Genomic DNA, 25,288 nt, shown 5'->3' with positions numbered 1-25,288 from the left:
TAAAATAGTTTTTGTTTGTTTGTTTTTTCGAACAAATAAATAACTAATGAAACATTTGTTTTTTTTAATTAAAGCAACTTTGAAGGGTCAAGAACAAATTAATTTAAATGAAACCGAAAAATCATTATCTAGTTTAATTTTTTGTTATTTATTTCATGCTTCGGTCATAATTTAAAATACTGATTTATCCCTCGGATTCTAACAGCAGGTGCGCGAAAAAATGGCGTCTCCATTTTCGGCGATAAACTGTAGGAGTACCTATTTTTTCTAAATATGTGGTTTCAATCAAAAACAAGAGTACTTACTCAATTGTCATGTCGAAAATAGTAATATATCAAAAAATTACGAAAATTCATCGAGTAAAACTGCTATTGTGTTTTTAGTAAAAAAAAAAAAGGGGAGATAAGTATATCATCTGTATTCACAATCTTCAAGGGGGTTACATCTACGGAAAATACAATTTCCCCCAATTTTTGGTAAAATTTACTTTTAAGTATAAATAATTTTTTACTCGATGAATTTTCGTAATTTTTTTTTTGATATATTACTATTTTCGACATGACAAGTAAGTACTGTTGTTTTTGCTTAAAACATTTAAAAATCGATCTGTTGACTATCTTAACAAGCACAAAAAATAAAAACTGAAAATAAAATGCAGTTTTATTTTATACTAGCCTGGATGCCCGGCGTTGCCCGGGTGTTTGGAGATGTGTGTTGAGCAAAAAAAAAAAAAAAAGTGGTAGCAGGCAGGCAGGCAGGCTCGAACCCGTACCGCAAAAGAGGAATAGAATGTGAAAAAAAAAAAGTGACGTCTTTGCCATTGCGTCCATCGCCAAACCAGAAGGTTTAAATTAAGGTTAGTCAATCGAAAAGGAGATGATGAAAATATCAGCGAAAAAAGCAACTCCTCCTTGTAGAAAAGTGCCCTGTGATGGAGTTAATGTTCTTAGCTAATTTTTCGAGATTTGTTGTCCGAAGGGTCGATCTAAAAATGATACCAATCTCGTGAAAATTCGTCGCCTCTGTCGAAAGTTTTAGGCAGACATACAAACATACATACATACATTTAAACAGACAGGTGAGACTTATATTATAAACTAGCAGGGGGTACCCGGCGATGCTCGGGTGTTTTGAGGTGTGTGTGGTTTTGGGTAAATCCAAACTCCGGGGGTGGGTTGGGGTTAATATAAAAAAAAAAAGTTTTGGTAGGGTGAGTATGAGGACCGAACCCTTGAGGCAAAGTTGGAAATTAAAGTGTGAAAAAAAAAAAAAAAAAAACCTGCGACGCTAACCACTGGGCCACCGCGACATACAAAGGAACTCGTTTGAATTTGTTTAACTATTGACAGGTGGCAGCAATAAAAGTTAACTCTGCTGCTTCTATTTGACCTAATTATTGAGGTCACAATAGAACAGTTAACTTGAGTTTGTTTACCCAACTTTGACTTTTTTTCCCCAACAGATGTTGGGGTGGGGGAAACCAGCTCCCCATTTTCCAGATTGATTAGCAATTGTCTGATATAACAGGACTTTGTCCCCACATTGATCAAAGCTGATTGCTTTTGGACGTTTCCCTGCGTGATGCCGAGAACGCTGCTAACTTTGAATTAGTTTCGCTTTTTATACAAAAAAAACGAATCAACACGCGAGAAGCCAAAATAGCAATAATTTTGTAAAAGTCGATGTAAATAAATCTATACGCTACACACGTTCTCAAACCCTAGATATTATTATCTATGGCCTATATAAACACTTGTAAGCGATCGTAAACCCCCCCCCCCGGGAGCGTGTGCGAGAAAAGCCTTTGCGAGACATACACGAAATGGTCACACACATTTTGCCTTTTATATATATAGATTTTTTATTCTTATTTTTTGTTTTAAATATTTATTATCTTGAACTTTTCAGCTTTAAGATATAAAATTAGAATTAATTTAGTTAAGATAATTTTGTTTCAATGATAGCCATCTTAAAGCTGAGAAGTTCAAGATAACCTGAATATTTTGTTTGTTTTGTGGTATTATTGTAAATTAACACCCTAAGCTAAAATCGAGCCAACATCAATAAATAAATAATTGAGATTCTACTTTTTTTTCACGTGATTACGTGTGATGATTCTGAAAAACTTGGCAGAAAGAAAAAAGTTAGAATTGTGTGAGAAATTATACAAATTGAATCGTGTCTCCTCATTGGTTGATTAGTTCAACACATTGTTTTAAAATAGATATTCTTGGTTGAATTTAAATATTAACTCGCACAAGTTGCGGGCCTTTTTTTCAACTGAAAATCAATTCCGGTAAAAACTTCGAAGATGCCAAACTCATGTTATTTTTCTAAATTAATTTAAGGGCTTTTGGCACCCAAATTGTCATGGTATCATTGAGATTATTAAACCTAATAAGTTAAATATTTCTTTCTTGATATAATATCGTCTTTTCAATCAGCAAAGATTGATTTTTGGTTAATTACAATCTCATTGGATGCATCTGAATTACTAATTGATCGTTCGTTGTTAAAAAAAAAAAAAAAGGCAGTTCTTTATACCAAGGACAATTACTAATCTTCATAGAAGATTTTCCAACTACCACTTCATCAAGAAGTCAACTACCAGGCTTATGCAGAGCCACAAGATGACGCAACATATTTTGCAAGAAAAAAAAAAACATGTAACTAAACCATCAGGTAAGTGCACTTTTCAATTTGTTGTGTTTTACATTTCGCCTGCTGCCAAAGTTCTTAACTATGTGGGAATAAAATTCTCACATAGCTTTAATTGCAAAATATGATATTTACTTATTTAAATTTTGCCCTTTAATTGCAAAAAAAAAAAAAAAAAAAATATTTTCAAGGTTAAAATTGTAACACTCATTGCAGAGTACAGATATAAATTTCTTGTGTATTTCATTCAATCTTAATTATAATTTTTCAGCCAAACATTATCGCAAAACATGGATTTCAAGTTAACTTTGGATTTAATTGCTACCACGTGGCTTCTTGCGCCATTTTGGAAACACTTACTGCGAACCATAGTTTCTTGTATATGAATACTCCTTCATGAGTTGAGATTATTTTCTCTTAAAAAAAACTGTTTAATTATTAATTGCCTTGCCTATTTAAAAATAAAATAATTTTGTTGCTATTTTGAGGAAGAACAAATTTTATTCTCCTCTTAATTTTATTCTCGTTTTGTCCTATCTTGTGGATATTGCCTGGTCTTGTTCAGCCAAAGGTCTTTTATAATTTCCTTTCTTCTTTTTTCCACTTTAATATCATCATCATCATCATCAGCATCAACTTGGTAAATATTGATGTATGTGCACAGTTGTACACTTAAAATTACGTTCAGTTCTCTGCCTACATGACATTTCTAAAAAACATTATGTGGCCTCAAAAGATTAATCTGCTAAAATAGAAGCAAAAAGATGGCATATCATGAACACGGTGAAATAGCTAAAATATCTCTATTGAGTCGAGAGCAGCAGATATCAGAAAATGGATGAGTAAACTGGACGACCTATTTGATCAGATCATTTTAAAATCTTCCCAGGAGGAGAGGCTGACGCTTTGTCTGGATTCTAACCAATTTTTTTTTTCCCAATATTAGGGAAGAATTGCATGAATTAAAGTCTGGCCATGAAGGGCTGTGATGTTAAAACCCCAGTTTCTCTTCAGCCTTTAATGTTGGACTTGGAATGTAGCGGGTCTCTCTCTGCCGACAAATTTGAATGAAGAACCTTCCTGGGAAGGTTTGAATTTTGCACTACTAATTTAGAGGAAGCAGATAAATTATTTTGCCTCAAATCCAAGTTAAAGGGGAAAGCCTATTGAACAATACACTCCTCAGTTCCTTCATTGTTGCTAATGTGCTTCTTTCGTTTCAGATGCTGACTGGCCTTTAGCCATCTAACTCCCTTTCGTCAAACCTATGGTCCCGCATTTGAATATGGCACTACAATGCAGGAGCAATGCTGAATGGAGACAATTTTTTACTGAGGCTGATATCCTTGACTGTACCCAATACGCTCAAACCTTCGTAAAATACCGTATCACTGAGAAAACTATTCAAACACTAACTGATGCACATTTGGACAGTCTCGGTATTCATGTTCTTGGTGACAGACTTACTATTCTTGCTCTCGCCCAAATCTATATTCCGAAGATAGAGCCGTCCATCGTTGCCAGTTCCACAAGTTTCAAACCTCCTGCTGACTCACTCAAACTCTCTAATGTCGTGGCAAACATAACTCATCCTCAATTCTGAAAGTTTGTCATTGATTGGGGAGTGTACAAGAACGTTACTAACATACCCCCAACACAGATTCAGAAACTCCTATACAGTTATTATGAGGATTCCGTATAAAACTGGTATATTTAATGGATGAGTGCAGAATCAAGGGGCGTAACTCGATTGTCTATTAATTCTTTTTACTCAAAAGAAACACGCATTAGCAACAATGAAGGAACTGAGGAGTATATTGTTCATATCCTTCCTCCCAGTCCATTATAGTTTCTGGTTTAAAAGCAAGAGTACTCAGAGTCATGAACAGATTTAATGGGTGGATCTGTGTATACACACTGAAAGCACACAAAGTCAATGGAAAGCCATTAGTAGTCATTTTATGTAACCTATTTGTTGCATATGGCGTATCAGAGGAGTTGAGCTCCGATGGTGACCCTAAGTAAATGGGCAAAGGGTTAAAAAATCAATCAAATGGCAGAGATTGGAGTAAAAACAGCAAAAAGAATTATCCACAATAATATTGATGCGAAGGACGTAGCTGCTTGTGCCATACTGGAGTACCGGAATACTCCCCTGCCCGATGTGAAGAGGAGTCCTGCTCAAATCCTATTACACTGCCAACTTTGTGATGGAATTCCATCCCAATCCATATCATTATCACCTTCACAAAGAGTTGGTCATCTCTGCACAGGATAGGGAAGCATTGTTCAGTAAGCACAGCAAGGCCTTGTTGAAACGCTATAATTCAAAAGTTCATGAACTCCAGCCCGTTATTGGGGTCTAACGTGTTGTTGCAGGGTACAGACAAGAAGTGGGTGCTTGGCGACCATATTATTGAAGTGCTACCAAACCACCAGTATCGCGTGAAAATGTTTCATTCTGGTCGAACCACATTGCAACATGGGCACTTTCTGAGATTGAAACCATCAAATGCGATTACCAATCATCAGTTGATTCCATCAGCTCGTGATCCGGTGACAGTTCATACTCTGCCAGTTTGTGCTCCTCCTCCTGTTCATGTTCCCTTCCTGACTCACCGATCACAGACGCCACTGCTTAAAGCGAGTCCATACCAACACATGAGCCGCAACCTGACTCTGATGTTCTTGATATGACATATCGGGATGAGACAGTGACTGATAGATCACCAGTGGTAACGAAGAGGATGTCCCAAGCTCTAAAGAACTTACAGCCTATCAACAACCCTGGTCTGAGGAAATTAACCTTGAGTACTCTTATTTGGAACTGGAAACTATCATGAACTGGGAGGATATACTCCTCAGTTCCTTCATTGTTGCTAATGTGTGTTTCTTTCATTTCAGCAGTTGACTAGCCTTTAGGCATCTCACTCCCTCTCGTGGAGCCTACAGTCCTGCATTTGAATACCTATGACTTCATTTAAACTATGGATGTTTCCTCTGGTAATTATATTGTAGCTTTGGATTTTTTGGAAAAAATCATGAATTTCCTCTTATCAAGGATCGAATTTTGGAGGAAATTAAACTTCAAGCAGTGCAGATAACAGAATTGGAAGAATTTAAAACTTATGTAGAACAAGTAAAACTAGACTTATCTGAATTGGATAAATCTTTCGGAACAGATTTTTTCACAGAAAACTCTACTTCTGGTATAATTATGGCTCACATCCTGTTCCGCAGATTCATAATGTCAGAAGGAAATTGATGTTGCGAACGATGGAGCGTTATCCTTCATTCACATCTATTATGTCCAACTTTTTTAACATAGCAGAATTTTTACAGGCAGCACCTTTGGGTGTAAAAAAGCGGAAGAATTGCCCGCGAAAACTGACATATTTTTCTTCTTGATCAGAAGTTCAACCCAATATGGCAGTCGGCTCTGGCTATAAGACAGTTAATCATAAAAAGGGTATTCTTAAAGACTTTGTACTAAAACTAGTGAACATTCTAAAATTTGTGAATTGGCAGATCATGTGGTTAAAGAATGCTCTAAATAATTATGACTTGAAGATTCAACACGCCAAGGACCTTCGAAACTGTACTAAGTGTCTTGGTAATCACTTAGATTAGGACTGTGAAGGAAAGAAAGGATTTCCTTATCTGTTAGGACGATACAAAAGAATAATGCAAAGGAAGTAATTCTTTACTTCTTTGGGCAAAGTTGCTTCCCCTTGTTTGAATTCTAACACTTTAAATCCACGCGAGATCAATGACCAGAAGTAGAGAGTGGAGGGGAAAACAGAGTGACTTTCAAAATGAAGAATGTACATCATTCCCGTTCATTCCTGTTATCATAGTTGGACTTCTAACCTTTCATGTATTATGTTTGAATTGCCGTTACATGTGTGTGTGTGGCTTCATAATAAACGTATTTCATTATGTAACAGCAAGTGATTTTCTTATTTGTTCATAATCATTCCATTCTTTCATCATGTGCTGCAACATACCCACGTGAAGACTGGACACGCTGTGGTAAGATATTTATACTCATCTCACGATATAACATTATCCACATGTTACTTGTGGGTTGAAAACTCACTTCTCTGTCATGTGTCCAAAGACCTTAATGTCCTTTGTGGGAAGGATTACTTTATCTGATCAGGATGATTGCATATATCTTTTTTCTCTCAGGTTATTTTACAAAAATTGTGTTCTTGGGAAAAATTAGTACCTAAACCCGTAGTAATGCCTGTCAACATTTTCACAGGAACGAGACCCGTGGACCTTCCTTAAATTAGCATCACAAAACCCTTTTCCTTTTGTTGCTCTATTCACAGACCGTATCAATTTAAAATTTCAAGTGAACAGATTTTATGAAATTACCTCTAATAAAACGGAAGCAGTATTTCACCTCTGTCATGGCTATAAAGATTTAAACAGCACCGTGCTTCATGATCTCATTGGCTTAGACTTGATCCAGCAGATAAAAGATTTTTGTTTAGTTAAATGCCGTAATAAGACAACATAGAAAATTTCCAATAGAATTAACCCATTTGATAATGGGTGTAATTTTTGGACGCCCAAATCTAATAAGGAAACTCTGCCGAATTACCTCCCTTTGATTGGGTTGTCTAATCATTGCCTCAATGCTCCTCTTATTTGATCAAAAGCGTGTTAAACCCTATTCCCTCATATTCTGACACACACAGTCCGTTTTTTGAAGACGTCTGTTGAACACGGAATTGAAAACTTTCTTTCTATTGATTCCGTTGGAATCGATGAGAATTGTAAACTATCTTCTTACGATGAGAATAAAATCAATAATTTAAAAAAACTAATGTTCTAAAAAACAGTAAATATTACGTTGATTTGCCCTGGAACTTCGAGAAGTTATCTCAGGTAGATTCCTATTATGTGCCTTCCCTAAAAATTATGCAAAAGATGGCAGACTCTTTAGAGTAAAAGGGTTTATATAAGGATTACTTACGAGTTTTCAAAGGATATGGCGAAAGTGGTATCGTCAAACCTTTCTATGTTCCTCCAGAAGAGCATGAAAAGTATTGTTGGATCCCTCACAGGCCTGTTATTAAGGAGACTTTGCTGTCACCACAAAAATTAGTCCCATTTTTAATTGTTTCTTGAAACGGCAGAGGAGGGGGGGGGCATTTCAAGTAAACTTGACAGCACAACTGCTTGACCTGCTATTGATTTTTAGGAAGAATGATTATGTCCTTTTGAGGGATATTCATAAGGCTTTCCTACAAATCCACCTGAGAACTGATCAGGACAAAAACAGATTTTGTTTTTTCCTCAAAGTGAGCGAGAAATTGTATACCTATATATCATTTTTGGCTTTAATGCCAGCCCTTCATTTTAAGCCACATACTCAAGTTTCATGCAAAGATATATAACTACGATATATCTTCCTCTGTAATTACTAACAAATTTTATGTTGACAAGTCAGTCACTAATGGTTGTGATTATGACTCACTCCTTTCTGTTTATTCTACAGTCCATGACAGATTGAAGGAGGCAGGATTTGAACTTCAGTCTTGTAACTCCAACTGTACAGACTTGCAAAACAAGATGATTGGGGATGAATCTATTACCTCCCATCTTCCCACCTATGAAAAAGTGCTGGTGTACCGTTATTCCCCTCAACTAGATATGGTTAGACTTGCTCCTACCATGATAAGACACTGAGGTCAAAACTAAGCGTGGGCTTCTGTCTCAAATTTATAGTATTTATGATCCTTTATCCTTGCTTCTTTCAGTTACTATTCAGGGGAAGGTCCTTATTAGTCAACTCTGGGAAAGCAATTTGTCCTGGGATAAGGTTGGTTGGTTGTTTTTGTTTTACGGCATATCAACCCTTTTCGGATTATTTAATGCCGAATCCAAAGATTTTGAAGAAAATTTTTTTTAATAGAATATATTTGTTGTTTTCACGTTGGTTTCTATTTAACTCATAGTTGGGACCCTAACAGTTACTACCACTCCGGGTCAGAGTGGACCTGGGAGCAATGGTAATTAAAGGGTGGCTGCACACTCCCCAAAGCCCACAAGCTGGGGCCTCACCATCAGATATAGTTTAAGGTCATATCCAGGAGGACATTTACCCTCTGCAGGGGGGCAGTCGGCGTATTTTAATGCCCCACTGACAGGGCCACCTGGGATAAGGAGATCCCTGAAAATTTTATGGCTTTGTGGCAAACGCTCGCTAAGTTAAATAAGTTATGTGATTTTGAGTTCCCCAGATGTGTGATGATGAAGGACATCCCAGCAGAGTTTATATGCTTCTAAACTTGCTTATATGTAAAACAAGGAACACAATGTTCCCCATTGTTTGCTAAGACGAAGGTGGCTCCCATTAAGCGGAAGACCCTTCTTACCTTAGAACTTATGGCTATCTATCTCACTCTTAAAGTTGTTTCCAATGTTTTGAAGGCTCGTATCAATATCCTTTCCATTTTCTTTGTACCTGACACCCTAGTGACCCTATCTTGGGTTTTAAATGGAAAAGGAACTAAGAGAAACATTTTTGTGGAGAATCATGTATTGGGCATAAAAAATATGTTGGAGGAGATTAACCTCAAACTCAATATCCTCCTTCAATTCAAATATGTTCCCTTGTCTGAAAATCCTGCAGATTTATTGACTAGAGGCCTTTCCGCCTCTAAGTTTGAGCAATTATAGAATTTTGGGGCGCACAGCCACGATTGGTTAAATCAAAATATCATCAACTGGCCTGTGTTCCCTTGCCTTGTCATAATGACACTAAGAAAAGTATATCCTGTAAGTTCTTTAATGATCCCTGTTCTAATGAGAACGGTTTACCAATAAATATTTTGGAATTCTCATCAGTGTTCTTGAGAAAGTTTTGCAGTTCTGTGATAAGTTGAGACACCAACACACAAATACCAATCATAGAACAAAATTGTTGTTCTTTTCCTGTATACAGAGGGAAGAATTTCCCTACGAGTTGGAATATTTGAACCAACCTTCTAATAAGGTTATGCCTCCAAGGGTATCAGCTTTTGGTTTGTTTATTGATAAGGATGGTCTGTTGCAGACTAAAGGATGTATACAGAATTCCAACTCATTGGAGTTAAATTTCTTATACTTTCAGGAAAACATCGTTTAACTGAATTGGTTATTAAAGAGGCACATTTAAATTGTTGCCATCTGGGAACCAATTCAACTCTTTCTAAGTTGAGTGATTTTGGGATTCCCAAGGGAGGCAATCAGTAAAGAAAATTCTCTATAATTGTATCACTTGTAAGAAAATCAATTTGTTGCCATATAAAGCACTCTCAGGTTCTCAACTGTCCACTCATCGAGCAAATTTTGTTCACCCATTTCAACAAGTGAGTATAGACTTTACTGGTTATTTTTGGGTAAAATGCAATGAAGACATGAAAATGTATGTCTTGTTCACCTGCATTAGTTTACATGCCATCCATCTGGAGCTATTATTGGATATGAGCATCGGATCCTTTCTATTAGCATTTATTAGGTTTACCAACTTGTTTGGTGTTCCTATGTATGTCTATTCGGACACTTCAATGACCTTTCTAGCGTTCAGCATCATGTTATTTGAAATCTTCATTTCGGACAAATTCAAAGAAAAATTTAGGTCAACTTCAATTAGTCATCTCACCATTCCTCTTTATTCAGCTTGGCAAGGAGGTGCAAGAGAGAGGATGATAAAAACAAACAATGTTCAAAAAAATTAATAGATAGAAAGAAAGTTAGCTATTTTGACTTTTTAACTATCCTTTCCAATGTGGAGAAAGCAATCAACGACCGACCGCTTACATATACTACTGCTTCTGAAGGGGGTCTTGACATTTTAATCCCTAATCATTTTTTACAAACTGATTTTAATGCATATTTGTTGATCAATAATTATGGATCAGACGATTTTTCTTCTGATCCACCCAGCAGAGCAAAACTTTTGCAATCTCTGGAATTGAGACACAGGGATATTGAAAAATTCAGAAAGATATGGCACAATTACTTGTTGTCCTTAAGAGAGGTTGATGCTAATATATTAGGTGATCATCCTAAGAAGGTGTCAGTTGGAGAAATCATATTAATTTAATCTCCAAATAAAACTTTACCCTTTTGGTGTCTAGAAAATGTGCTTAGACTCATTAATGGGAATGATAGTAATGTTCACTTGGCCTGTTTGTTAAAGGACGGATGCAAACAGGTTAATTCATTAAAGAATTTATTCCTCCTGGATTTAAAAAGGTGTTTCCGCATCGTTTTCAGTAGAATTTATGGAAGGAATTGGTCCCTTCTTCTGTTCAGCTTGTTGACGGATCTTCTCCTATAGTATGCTGTGACATTTGTAACAGTCGGTATCATTTTGACTGTGTTGGGGTGAAACAACAGAATACTCTTGGAGAGTTGATTTGTCCGAATTGTTTGGAAAAATGAGTATACAAAGTTCTTGATTTCAGCATTTATTAAGTCGTCATTTGAGTTATGTTCAAGTTATCATTCTTGTTCTTGTTAATATATTGGTAATCTAGGTCAAACTAGGTTTATTGGATATAAATTCATTTATTGTAGTAGACAGAAACATAAAATTCCCTTAAAAAAAAAAACTACAATTGTTGGTTGAGTCCTTGTGACCACTAGAATTAATTATCTGTCACCTAATTAACAGTCTAATACATATTTACCTTGTATTCAGAAATTGGAAAAAGTAATAGAAAACCATTACTTTTTCTTTGCTCTTTGGTAGTGTGTGAGAAATTACACAAATTGAATCGTGTCTCCTCATTGGTTGATTAGTTCATTACAGCCGTTTTTATTGGTTGAATTCAAATATTAACCCGCGTAAGTTGCGAGCCTTTTTTCAACTGAAAATCAGTTCCAGTAAAAACTTTGAGGATGCCAGACTCATGTTATTTTTCTTAATTAATTTAAGGGCCTTTGGCGCCCAAATTGTCATGGTATCTTGGAGACAATTAAGTTACGTATTTCTTTCTTGAACTAATATCGTCTTTTCAGTCAGCAAAGATTTGGTTGATTTTGGTTAATTACAACCTGATTAGATGTATCTGAATTACTAATTGATTGCTGTATTAAAAAGAACAGTTCTTACTAATCTTCATAGGAGATTTTTCAACTACCACTTCATCTAGACGTCAACTACTGGGCTTATGCAGAGCCGCAAGATGATTCAACATATTTTGCAAGAAAAGAAAATAACTTGTAACTAAAACATCAGGTAAGTTCACTTTTCAATTTGTTGCTTTTCACATTTCACCCTCTGCTGAAGTTTTTAACTATGTGGGAATAAAATTCTCAGATAGCTTTAATTGCAAAATATGATAATTACTTATTTAAATTTTGCCCTTTAATGGAGGATTGAATTTGCGTAAAATGATCCTCCATTTCTGGATCATTTTAGAATTTTAGAAAACTAGGAGAGTTAACCACATGCTCTTTTATTATAGGAGAGAAATTTTGTACAATTTTTGGGGTGGTACTTTTTAGGTGATTTACAACCTTGCCAGTTGTACTTGGAGTTAGTGGCAAAAAAATAAAAAATAGTTAACAGCTCTAAAAAATTAAAATGGCCCGGAAATGGGGGATCATTTTACAATAAATTTATATTCAACTAATCCCTCTCTCTAAATTCTAAAATAATTGATTTGGGTGCTGTTTATTTTTTTATTTATTTCTTTTTTCACAAGTTTTCCAATATGTAAAAACGTAGAATCTCATTTTATCGAGGATTGGAAGGTATTGGCGGGTGTTGATCTACAAATGTACCTTTTATTCTGCATTAAGTACTTTGGCTCAGCTTCTAACTAAGTAATCAACTTAATACAGATGTTAATTAAAAAGTGATTATTACATGATTACAAAGAGGAAAAATAAGTTTATGTTTTGTTTTATTAACAAAATGGATAATAGTGATTATCGTCAGGGTGTGAAAACACCAGCTTGTCAATTACTAGTCGAATTACATAAAGTTATAGATTATGTTTGTTTACAAATTGCTCTTGGGTTTTGAAGATAGATCGACCGCTCAAAGACATATATATTTAGTCATGTTCACCCCTAAAATAGTTCGAATGCCTACTGGACACTATCCTTGAGTGTCTAAGGTTTCACTGTACAGGGGTTTGTTATAACAACCCAACAGAATACTTTTCTCTACAAGTAAACCCTGACCCTGACTAAATATTCAAAATCACAGAATACTCACGATCCAAATAAGATCTCCTTGGTATAGCTAATCTACACTGGCTTTTACGAGGAATGCTGCATCTTCTCCAAGTGATGTTATGTAATAACACAAAGCTGGATACTCCACTGGAGCAGATGAATTCTTGTTCTGGAATCCAGCGGTCAATTGGGGAGAGGAAAATTATGTTACCAACTTCTTTACTAACCGAGTGTTTGAGAAGGGAACTTTAATGGAATATTCAAATATCTATGTATTCCATACAGAAATCATGTGTTAGCTCCAGGAAGGGGGCCCCCTTAGTTTCTGAGAACTTCGACTGAAGTAAAATGAAACAGAGAGAAAGCATATTGCCACTTGGATGTAAGGGGCTACTATTTGGGACCATCTTTAGAGATGAGCGAGATGTCTGTTCACATTGCATTTAAACATCTGCATGTTAGTACAGTCAAGCAAGCAGGTAAGAAGGGGGGAATTCTAGAGTCTAACAGTCCGAGGGAAGAATCTATCAGAGGAGTAAGCTTTCTGGCATCTGGGGGCCTCTACAGTTATTTGGGTGGGATTTTCCTGGGTTTATCGGAGTTATGTACATCAGGGGGGTACAAGTACAAGTTCATCAAAGCACTGTGCCTAAACCTAAACGTAGATTCCATGAACAAAGCTTCTTTCTTAGAACTGCACGCCAGTGGAATTGTCTTCCGTTTTCCTGCTTTCCGGCTGACTACAATATGGTTGTGTTCAAGTCTAATGTAAATAAGTGATGAGCCGTTCTATATAAGTTATCAAATTTTCATTACTAATGATTACTATATTGTCCAATGTCTACTGTTCACTCTTTAACCCTTATCCTTGAGTGGCCTCTTGGCCTTGGTAAGTGGTGATGCCTATGTAAAAAAAAAAAAAAAAAAAAGCACATTTCATTAAAATACTTCTAATACAGACACAAGGATGCAACATTGTGGCGATGGGACAGGAGTTAGAACTTAGCTGACACTGCGGGATCTATTAGATAAAAAATATTTTTTAAACTACACTGCTCACGATAGTTCGATAAGTATATTTTATTATGATCAAAATACGGTGGTAAGTTGCTCTTATTTCAGCAATGACCTACTAGAAATGTTAATTTTACGTTATCATCTGTGCTAAGGATTGAACCTTCAATCCTCAGAAGACCGTTTATTTAAAATTGATGGCTAATCAGCACTATTACCTATGTAGCAACCGCTATGCCTGGCCGCAATAAATGCCCAGCAGGAACATTTCACAGCAACCACCACTTTGAAACACCCACACATATGAAAAACGTGTAGATATATGACGTTGTGATGCGACCACTGGACACATAAAAGAAAAGGAACTATGTTACACACCCTTGTGTATAAATACAGTAAACAGGCTGGAACGTTCAAGTAAGCTTGTATATAAAGATTTACCCGCCAAAATCAAACTAGTTTCTCTCCAGATTTCTCAAGTGCATCATGAAAAAAAAAAAAAAAAAAAAAAAATGTATCAAAGAAACTCCGTCGTCAAAAGACATTAAAACATTCATCATGGTTTTTACATGGGCTGTAGCTGAATCAATACCCAATGTGGAAATTCACTACATTCGGCGAGGACTCAAACCTTTTGAATATTCTTATTTCAAACAACTGTTCTTATAATACGCATACACACACACGTATGTGCTAATATGATTTATGGACTATTTCTCTCAAAAATAAGCGCTCGTGAAGAACTCGTCATAAAAAAATCAGTAATTTCAAGCGTCGTGCCATACTTACAAAATCCTCCTTACAAACTAGTGATACTGGTCTCAATAAAGTATTCAATACGTAGTTATGAGTTCTTTCCGGAAGGAATCATTATCTTGTTTCATTTTTTTTGTTATTTATTTCATGCTTCGGTCTGTAAGATATTTTATCTCACCTGTGTTTTGCTCCGAGACAGTGGCAAAAAATAAACATAACAATGACAACAAAGCATACCTCTAAAATTCGATACAAATGTTTATTCTTTCTTCGTTGCAAAAAAGGAAATGCCCGATTTGCCTCTGAATAGAGCTGGTAACAAACTCGAAAGATAATAGTTCTTTTATCTTCATCAGGAACTGGTACAGCACTGTTCGAAGATTGGATTAATTACAGCCGTTTGAAGGGGGGTTGGTATGATGCCTTCTGATGAAAAGATTCAATTCTCGATTTGAGTCGACATTACAGAAGTTCATAATTAATGTTCATTTGAAGGAAAAGTCATTAATGACAGGTCGACAATTCAGACATTAAAACAGTCTCTGGGAGACATATCTATTATATCTATAAAAGTGAATATGCCAGTGTGTGTGTGTGTGTGTGTGTGTGTGTGTGTGTCTGTATACATTTTCCTATGCAATAACTGTCACTTTTCAGTCTACAGACTCGAAATTTGATATACAGGGTACTGAGATTTGGGAAAATCTTTGTAATCCGTTTTCGGCCAGAAATTTGGCTGTTAAGAGGTCAAAGTTCAATTTTGGGTCCAAACACTTGAAATTTTAGATATAGGTTCCTTAATAACTTGATTTAAGCCCAAAACAATAAATGTTAAGGGGTCATAATAGGGGTCAAAGTTAAAAAAAATTTACCTTTTTTTTTTTTTTTTTTTGCTCAACATATACCTCCAAACATCCGGGCAACGCTGGGCTGAAATGCGAGTATAATAATAACTTAGCTTAATCATTTATGCTTTAAAATAAAATCTCAAGAAGACGAAGGGCAGAGGCGCCTAAATGCCTCATATACCATAGAGAGTTGAATTCTGTGTTTCTTTTTCGTCAGACAAAGACAGTGGGTGGCCAAATCAGCCAATGAGGGACTTGTTTATAATTGTAAAATTTCTCACAAGTCAGTTTAAAATAGTGATTTCTCCCTCTTATTTTAACGGCAGATGCCCCCCCCCCAAAAAAAATGGCTTCTCCATTTTCGGCAATAAACTGTAGTAGTACCAAAAATCATTTTATTTTCAGTTGTGTTTGTGCTGTATTTCTTCAATTTTGAATGAATTTGCGTGTACTTTAAAAATGTACTATTTCGTCAGTTGCACTTTATTATTTTATTTACTATTTTAGATAGATGAAATAAGAACATTTAAAACTACTTAAAAGTACTAAAAAATAATGAGCCGTGTAGATAGAAAAATAACTTATTAGTAATGGTAACATTTTTCTTTTTGACACTTTTTCATTTGTTGGCTTCTCTGCAACATATATCAAGGAGTTTTATTTATTTAAATATGTGCGGTTTTAACAACAGAAACAATTAAACTCAAATAATAAGACAAATCAAAAGGAACAAGAAATGAGTTAAATTTTTTTAACAGAAAACATTTCAAACGGTCCTTTATCTTGCTAAGTCGATTTCCCTCAACCCCTCAAAAGAATATATATATATATATATATATGTATATATATATATATATAATAAAATGATTTTTATATCATAAACTGCTTCAGCAATTTCCGGGACTGTGGTACCTCCACCCACCTAAATAACAAGTATATATATATATATATATATATATATATATATATACAAATATTTATTTAAGAAAAACTATATATACATATTTCAAAGATGGATCAGCGGTTTCATTGCATTAGACCAGCCATCTGTGGCTCATATGAAATCAATACAACTCATCAGCCTCGTTGGAAAGAGCAAAACAAACTGAAAATAAATAATATTTCACAAAAATTCTGTTTACATTGGGGACAGTGGAGGGGCGGCGAGGTGTTGTGGCAACCACGGCCACCACAACACCCTCCACTGCCCCTTAATGTAAACAGTTAAATTTGTTTTATGATATGAAGAAATTACTAGGTAGCCACCAAGTAGGTGCTCATTTTATGTTAAATTTATATAGGAAAGTGATCTTCCACTTTTTGCAAAAGTAAGTTCTTCATATCATGAAAACTACTTATCTGCCCCAAATTTAAATGTGATATTCGTTTTCAGCATCACCAAAAATCTATGTTAAAGATTTTTGAGGAGTTGGAAAGAAACTTGACATTGACTGTGGAATCAAGAATCAAGAATGCGCTTACCTTCCCTCTCCACCATTATGGACCATTTAACTAATTTCAACATATTTATTCAGTAGCAATTAGTGGTATGCTAATTGCCATTGGACCAGCCTACAATTAGTCAGGGATGGTGGATTGTTCTATTTTGAGGCGCCTGATTGGCTAAACATGCCAGGAGGGGCAGGTGCCACTCTACAAATGCCAGCTGCTCTGGCATTCAAGGGTTTTACTGTTCTAGACTTCTTCCAGGAACTACACTGTCAATTATCGCATCCATTCAGCACAACATCTTCATTGGGTTGGCTGGCTCACCCTAGCAATATTCTACAACAATGTAAACAGTTAAATTTTTTTTATATGAAGAAATTACTAGGTAGCCAGCGAGGTGTTGTGGCAACCACGGCCACCACAACACCCTCCACTGCCCCCTAATGTAAACAGTTAAATTTGTTTTATGATATGAAGAAATTACTAGGTAGCCACCAAGTAGGTGCTCATTTTATGTTAAATTTATATAGGAAAGTGATCTCCCACTTTTTGCAAAAGTAATTTCTTCATATCATGAAAACTACTTATCTGCCCCAAATTTAAATGTGATATTCATTTTCAGCATCACCAAAACTCTATGTTAAAGATTTTTGAGGAGTTGGAAAGAAACTTGACATTGACCAAAAGTACAGAATAGTTAAGAAAGCCTTCCTTCCCATGTTAAGAATGGGTTTCTAAATAATAACGTTATTATTTCAGCACGGTCTGTAAACTGCAAAAAGACTGATTATACATTTATAGAAATGTATTTCAATAAATGTCACTATTTACCTACATTTATTCCTACCAAAGTACATCCTTGGGTCTTACCCTAAAAATTGAATTTTATAAAATGTAAAAAAGAATAAAAATAGGTAACGTGTTGTTATGAGTCGAGGGTAAGAGGACATACGGTTTCTCATCAATCCCGGGCAACGTCGGGTCTCCCTCTAAATATAGATTAGGATTGTTGGGGATGATTAAATAAATACCCCTTTCAGTATCCATGCAGCATAGTTAACAGACAAGAAATCGAAAACAGAATAATACAAAAAATAATTTTTATCAAATGCAAGAAAAAATGTTTAAAGCATAGTTTTAAAGTGCTTCATCAATAAGTCCTTTTGAAATCAGTAAAAATGCAATACGTGTTGTTTCATTCCTTGAAAAATAATTAAAAAAAAAATTACTTGCCTTCACAACTCCCAAGTCCGACTGGTACTCTTAGGACTCAGGGTTAGTGATAGCGTAAGCTGTCTCCAAACAAAATCAACTGCCAGTTTTCATTTAGTCGTCTTTAGCTCAGTGAAAATGCCGATAACATAGTCAAAGGTAATCAGTTTCCGTAGAATAAAACTGTGCAGGTCGGTAAAAAATTAAATTTACTTACGTTTAGTAACAGTTATTTGTTTGTTTTCGATTTTTTCGGCTGTTTATTACACAGATGCTTACCTTTTATAATTATTTTAAAGTTATTTACTTGATTTTCTTAACATTGAAGGTTTGTATTCATTAATAATAATAATAATAATAATAATAATAATAATTATAATTATGCGGTGTTCATCAAGTTCTCTCTGCATTTATTTACAATATCATGTCAGCTGATGTTTGGACATGATATTTGGGCGATGAATCCCCTGGAAAAGTCACTTCTGATTATTGTTTACCAGTTTTAAAATATGCAAATGTACGTGTCTGTTTCTCAGAATAGCTAACAATATTTTAAAACTAGTAAATAATAAACATTAATCAAAAGTGACTTTTCCAGGGCATTCATCATTAAGCCTAAATATCAGCTGACGTGATATTGTAAACAAACACAGACGGAAATGCATGAATGCTCAATAAATAAATATTTGCTAAAAGTTGGCTTCATAGTTGGCAACTAGAAAAGCTAGGAAAGACTAAATTAGCCAGAGAGACATGTTCCAACAATAAAGCTTTCTGGAACTATGTAAATAGCAGAAGAACAATCAAGTGTAGTATTAACAAGGAAGGATCCTTTGTCTACGACGATAAGGGTAAGGTCAATGTGCTAAATAAACAGTACTAGTGTCTTCATGAGAGTGGATACATCTCTTCCATCATTCACTCCTAAACGTATTGATTCAGAAATTATGGTCATCATAACCGAAGCAAAGGTTCTAGAAGTTCTGCAATCCATCAAGACTGACAAGTCACTAGAGCCAGACCATATACACCCGAAGAGCCTCAAGAAATTGGCCCACATCCTCGCTACTCCTCTCTACATCCTGTTCAATACCAATAGATACGTACCTTGTCAGTGGAAGTCTGCCATCATAACCCCTTTTATTCAAGAAAGGCGACAAGTTCAACTAGGCCAATTACAGACCAGTCTCTCTCACTTCAGCTGTTTGCAAGATCATGGAACGTCTAATATTCGGGGACATTACTGACCACCTCAAGAAAAACAATTTTGTGAACAACAAAATGGACTTACTTCTAACAAGTCAACCCTCACTAACCTCATTGAAGCCCTGGACATCTGGACAGAGGTGCAGAGTCATAATCTACCAGTGGATCACATCTTTTTAGATTACGCTAAGGCCTTTAACACAGTCCTCATAAGCTACTCCTCATACAATTGAGTACTTTCGGAATCCAGTGGGTTTGTAGTTTTCTCACACACTGAAAACAGAAAGTCATGGTCAATGGAACTTGTTGTTAGCCCGCTGCTCTTCATTCTCTCAGGGATGCTGGAGCATTTCGTTCTTATGTTTGCTGATGACACCAAGATTTTTCAAGTCATTACTGACTCAAAGGATACCCAGCACTCCAGTCTGCAGCGTGACTTAAACTAACTCCAATCCTGAGCGAACACCATGTGTATGCAGTTCCATCCTGAGAAGTGTACAACAACGCATCTAGGTAATAACAATCCCAACCATTCATACACCATGAAATATAATGATAGATGCTGTTGCACTCTGAAAGAGACCAATGAGGAGAAGGATCTTGGTGTAATCATTGACTGAAGGCTGTCCTTCATTAAGCATGTTGAATTCCAAGCCAACAAAGCCAACTGGATTCTCAGAGCCATCAAATGCACATTTACAATTCTGGATACAACATATTTTCTGCTCTTTTATAAGTCCCTAATCCGCCCACACTTGGATTATGCTTCTGTAGTCTGGTGTCCGAAGTTAAAAAAAAAAAAAAAAAAAAAAACACTCTGGAAAGGGTCCAGCACTCCAGCACTCCAGCACAGAGCAACAAAACTTGTACAAGGCACCTCTGATTTGCCCTACTCTGAATGCCTATTGCCTCACCCATCTCAACCTTCCTACTCTAAAATTTCCCAGATAACGTGCCGATATATTACACGCCTACAAAATAATAAAGGTTTTGACAATGTCCGCTATAACAGATCTTGCCCCAACTGTGGTAACAGCGTGTTCGCTCCAGCCCTCAACCCATCCACAATGTGAAGATGCAAAGGGGACACAATCTGAAGATGCAAATCCAGCATCATCCTGGCTCCCGTGACCAGTTCTTCTCTAGTAGAGTGGCCCCTATTTGGAATGGGGTTAGTTCCCACACACTCAATATCCCCTAAGTAAATGCCTTCAAGTTATGCCTAGTTGCAGAATGGAAGAACCACAAAGACCTATATCAATACCAGTTTTCCTACTGAGCCAGTGACCCTACCCTCATATTTTCCATATGAATTACTAGGTTACTTGAAACTCTTCTATCGAAGAGGATCAAAATCTTAACATATGGTCATAATACCCTAGTCAGGCAACAAATGACCTTGACTTATGATAGACTTAAAATAGCACGTCTGTCCAATGTTAAAAATGGGTTTCTAAATATTAACGTTAATATGGGAGGTGACGGTGGTTTTCAGTGGTTAACTACATAGACTGACAACCTGAGTGTACCAGGTTCGAATCCAGTTCGTTCCACAAAAATCACTTTCACTTAGGATGTTGACAACCTTCACGTGGTCTCTTCTGTAAGTACCCGGTGTTTTTCTAGAAAGAATTCTGACTAGAAAAAAAAAAAGCGAGGAAGCCAATGCCAATAACAGAATCTTCGGATGATGAACGTTAATATTTCATTATGGTCCGTAAACTGCAGAAGTACCGTTAATTCAAATTAATAAATTTTGAAAATAAATTTGGTGCTCTATTTTTGAATAGTGCGCTATTTTTCAAATCGTATTTCCAAGTTTAATTTAAGTTTTATGATATGTTTTTTTTTTTTTATTCAAATGTAAGGTTAAAGTACAGAATAGGTACAAAACACCCTCCCCTCTCCATGTTAAAAATAACTTTTTAAATAATAACGTTATTATTTCAGCACGGTACTCAATCGCAGAGAGTGATCCGTCGGGACCGTCGGATTACTCTGCATTGCATGAGTACCGTCAATTTGGCATACTTTTTTTTTTTTTTTTTTTTACAGAAATCCAACTCGCCGTTCACATTGGAAATGTCGACTTTTCTAGGTTTTCGGGTATGCTTACAACGAATAAACACCCCAACCTCCTTATGTTAAAAACGGCTTTCGGAATAGACCCCCTCCCCAACGCCCCATGTTCGAAATGTCAGCATCCCCGAAAACCTAAAAAAGTAAAGTAAAAGTTGACTTGTCGAATGTGAACGTGAACGATGAGTTTTGGACGTAATGTAAAAAAGTACCGAATTTAAAACGGAACGAAATTTAAATTTCGGTTCCATTTTTACAACAACCGTAAAAGAGAGCATTCTTCGCAAGTTTTACCAAAAAACAAATAATAATTCATTCATTGAAGTTACGCATAAACGATAAACATGCTGATACACGATTGCTTGATGATGAAACCTTTCTTGGAAGTCGTGTTACTGTTACTGTTACAATACAAGCAAAAAAAAAAAAAAAAAAAAACATGTATCAATTTTACGTAATAAAAATATAGTCATGTTTACATTGTTGGTACTAACAATACGGACTATTTTGAAATAATAATGTTATTTAGGAAGCCAGTCTTAACATGGGGAGGGTGGACTTTTTGTTCTAAGTATTCTGTATTTTCATCTAACAATTTAATAAACAAAAAATACTTTCAAAATTTAGGTATTGTTTTACGAGAGTACCCAGAAACACCCCCAACCACCCCATGTTAAGAACGGCTTTTGGAATAAACACCAACTTCGAAAGCAATTCTTAACATGGGGAGGTTGAATTTAACTTAAAAACTCATATCTAAAAAAAAAACAAAAAAAAAACATAATACGTATAAGTAACTGAATCTAATTTTTTAAAATTAGTTTCAGTTTTCAATGTGCAATTATCAAAGTTACGTGTCGGCGAGAAACACAGGTATATAAATAAAAAAAAAAAACATTTTAAAACTACTCACACAGTAAATAGATGTTGGTGTTGTCTACAGCTAATCCCAGATTTCGTTTGATAAATTTTGTTCTCGCGTAAATTTAATGTTTTTTTTTTTAATTTCCTTTTTGTTTTTTTAAGTTTCACTTTGTTTCGAAGTAAATTCCTCCTTTTTTTATGAATTTCACGGTAAAAAAAAAAAAAAAGAAAGAAATCGAGTATTGTTGAAGTTAGGCCAGCGTCAGTGATGTCGGAGCGATTTTAAATCATCAGCTACCATTAACTGACGATCAACTAAAAACAAAAAGAAGGCTATTTTCAGGTGTTCTAATGAACGGGTTCCTTTTATTTTGATTGAAAATGTCTTTTTTAAATTAACGTCGCTCGTTTGTGACTTCTCTCACACACGAGAAGAACAAACAAGTACGCATTTGTGATGAATGTGTGACTTTATTTATATGTGACGTCATATTCTAAACATTCCAGAATGACGGAATTCTCATTCTTCCCTGTTCATTAATGACAAGAATACCTAGTTTTTATCTATGGGCGTGACTTTTTTTTTTACTTGACTCACTGTGGTACTTGTTCACAATTCAACCTAAAAAAAAAAAAAAAAAAAATTAAAAAAAGCTGCGGAAAAATCTTAATGATGTACGTACCTGTCATCAAACGAAAATGTCATATTCCTAAAATCATTAATCGAATAGTTTTTATTACTTAAAAAACATATGAGAAAGCAAGAGTTTGTTTTGATCCGCCATGTTATTTTAAATAAAGGGAGACAACTCCATTTGAACTACTACTAAGATCCAAATAAGCATTGAAATGGATACAATTTACAATTAAAATTGCTAAAAATCGTACAAAAATGATTTTCTAATGATCAATTGGCGCTTCTTCTACACTACTGGGACGAAATTTCGGAAATCATAATACTTTCACATGAAAACAATGGTATCTACGTATTTCTCGTATTTTATGTGATTATATCTAAAAATTACGAAAATCGATAAGGTAGCAAATTATTTATTAAAGAAAATTAAAAAATAGAATTTGATGAAAACAGTCGAGAGTTCAAATGGGAGGTAATTTCCCGTTTTGATTTAAAGAAGATGGCGGCAATTTTTCACTGCTAACACGATTAAAGTTGTTTTGTTTAATAATTCCGTAATATTCAGGTAATTTCGACTGCATAATTTGGAAACTACCATTGTAACTTATTAGAATTGACAAAAAAAAGTCAGTTGAAACCATTGTTTTTTTTGTTTTTTTGTTTTTTTTTTAATCTGAAAACTCCATTTATCGATTACAAAATCTCGTCCCAATTCTGTAGAAGCCCCGATCAATCTGCATAATTTTTTAAATGTGACATTTTCGTTCCGTGATGGATATTGGCATTATGAAGATTATTCTGCCTATTTCTTTTTATCGAATTCTGGAAAACAACACGAATTTTTATTGTGTGACCACATCTCGTGCACATGCGTGTGTGTGTGTGTTTCTCGGTTCTATGTGACTTACTTATCGAACTCAAAATATGCAACAGAGTCAAGAACTAAAATGAACTTGGAAAAGAAATTTAAAATGTCTGTAGAGAGAAGGAAGGTCAAGCGGTCTCTGAATTCATGACAAAGACGGGAGCATGAGTCGAAACTCCTTTCTTTAACAAGAGAAAAATAAAACCAAAAAAATCAGCAAATAGCAACGACCCGGGAGCAATTATAAACATTTAAAATAATAATTTTTATTTAACCAGAAAAGGATCATTTTTTAGTGCTATATATGCAAATCACAATCCTTCTTAAATCTGCCCTGTCTCCCCATGTGAGTGAAATTGGAGTCCATTAATAATGCAGTGAGATGCGTATTTTTTATAAGACAAGAGTTCAGGAACATCATTCAAGTGGAAAAAGAATATTGCATAATTGTAAATGTATGGCTGGAAGCTTTTAGTGACTGAAGAAATCCTCCAAGACTGAGGAAGTTATTAATGTCAGCATAATTTTACGAAAAAAACTTTCTGAATGTGAAATGCTAGGAAGAAAAAGGTTGTAAGCAGAGATGGTTGGTTGTTTTTGTTTTACGACATATCAACCCTTTTCAGGTTATTTAATGTCGAATCCGGTGATTTTGAATAAACATTTTTAATAGAATATATTTGTTTTTTGCAAGTCAGTTTCTATTTAACCCATAGTTGGGACCCTAACAGGTACTACCACTCCGGGTCAGAGTGGACCTGGGAGCAATGGCAATTAAAGGGTGGCTCCACACTCCCCAGAGCCCGCAAGCTGGGGCCTCACCATCAGATATAGTTTAAGGTCATATCCAGGACCCCCATTGAGGGACTTTTACCCTCTGCAGGGGGGCAATCGGCGTATTCTAATGCCCCACCGACAGGGCCTGTAAGCATAGAATATTCATCCATTGTCGTTTCCGTAAGCTTCCTTGGTATTACATATAACCAAAGCCCCACGACTAAAGCTTTATCCAGAAAAACTAGAGACCGAACTAAACACGGATCACTTTCATGGGGTATCGCATCGCCAAAGATAGCATTAGAGTCAACCCAGAAAAAGTGAGAGCTATCATTGATATGCCAGCACCAGGAAACATTGGAGCTCTCCGCAGAATCCTAGACATGTTAAACTACATAGGGAAACTTATTCCAAATCTTGCACAATGACAAACCCCCTCCAGAACCTGGCCAAAAAAGATGTTCCGTGGACATGGTTAGATTCCCAACAAGCATCTTTCTTCAACACTGTAAAAGAAGCAATCACAAAATCACACATCCTTGCATACTACAACCCCAACAGGGAACTGACTTTGGAGAATGATGCATGTGAGTATGGGTTAGGAGCAGTGCTAAGACAGGTTGACAAACCAGATCCATTGCAAGTAGATCCCTATCAGATGCCGAAGATATGCACAAATTGATAAGGAGATGATGGCAGTTATATCTGGCCTAGAAAAATTTCACCGCTATA

General features: G+C 35.6%; 1 protein-coding gene across 1 annotated transcript in view; it reads right to left on the bottom strand.

The window, feature by feature from the left end:
- LOC145269271 (tumor protein p63-regulated gene 1-like protein) overlaps window positions 1-22,740 on the bottom strand; it is a 236,119-nt gene extending 213,379 nt beyond the window's left edge. The window contains exon 1 of the mRNA XM_080124952.1: window positions 22,329-22,740. The gene's annotated coding sequence lies outside the window, so the exon portion shown is untranslated. The remainder of the gene's footprint in view (window positions 1-22,328) is intronic.
- Window positions 22,741-25,288: the final 2,548 nt, after the last annotated feature.

This window comes from Euprymna scolopes, chromosome 4, assembly GCF_053919585.1.
Source record: "Euprymna scolopes isolate OS-2025 chromosome 4, ASM5391958v1, whole genome shotgun sequence".
NCBI lineage: Eukaryota > Metazoa > Mollusca > Cephalopoda > Sepiida > Sepiolidae > Euprymna > Euprymna scolopes.
Note: the sequence above shows the minus strand (reverse complement) of the source record. Positions and strands in the feature narration are given on the sequence as shown.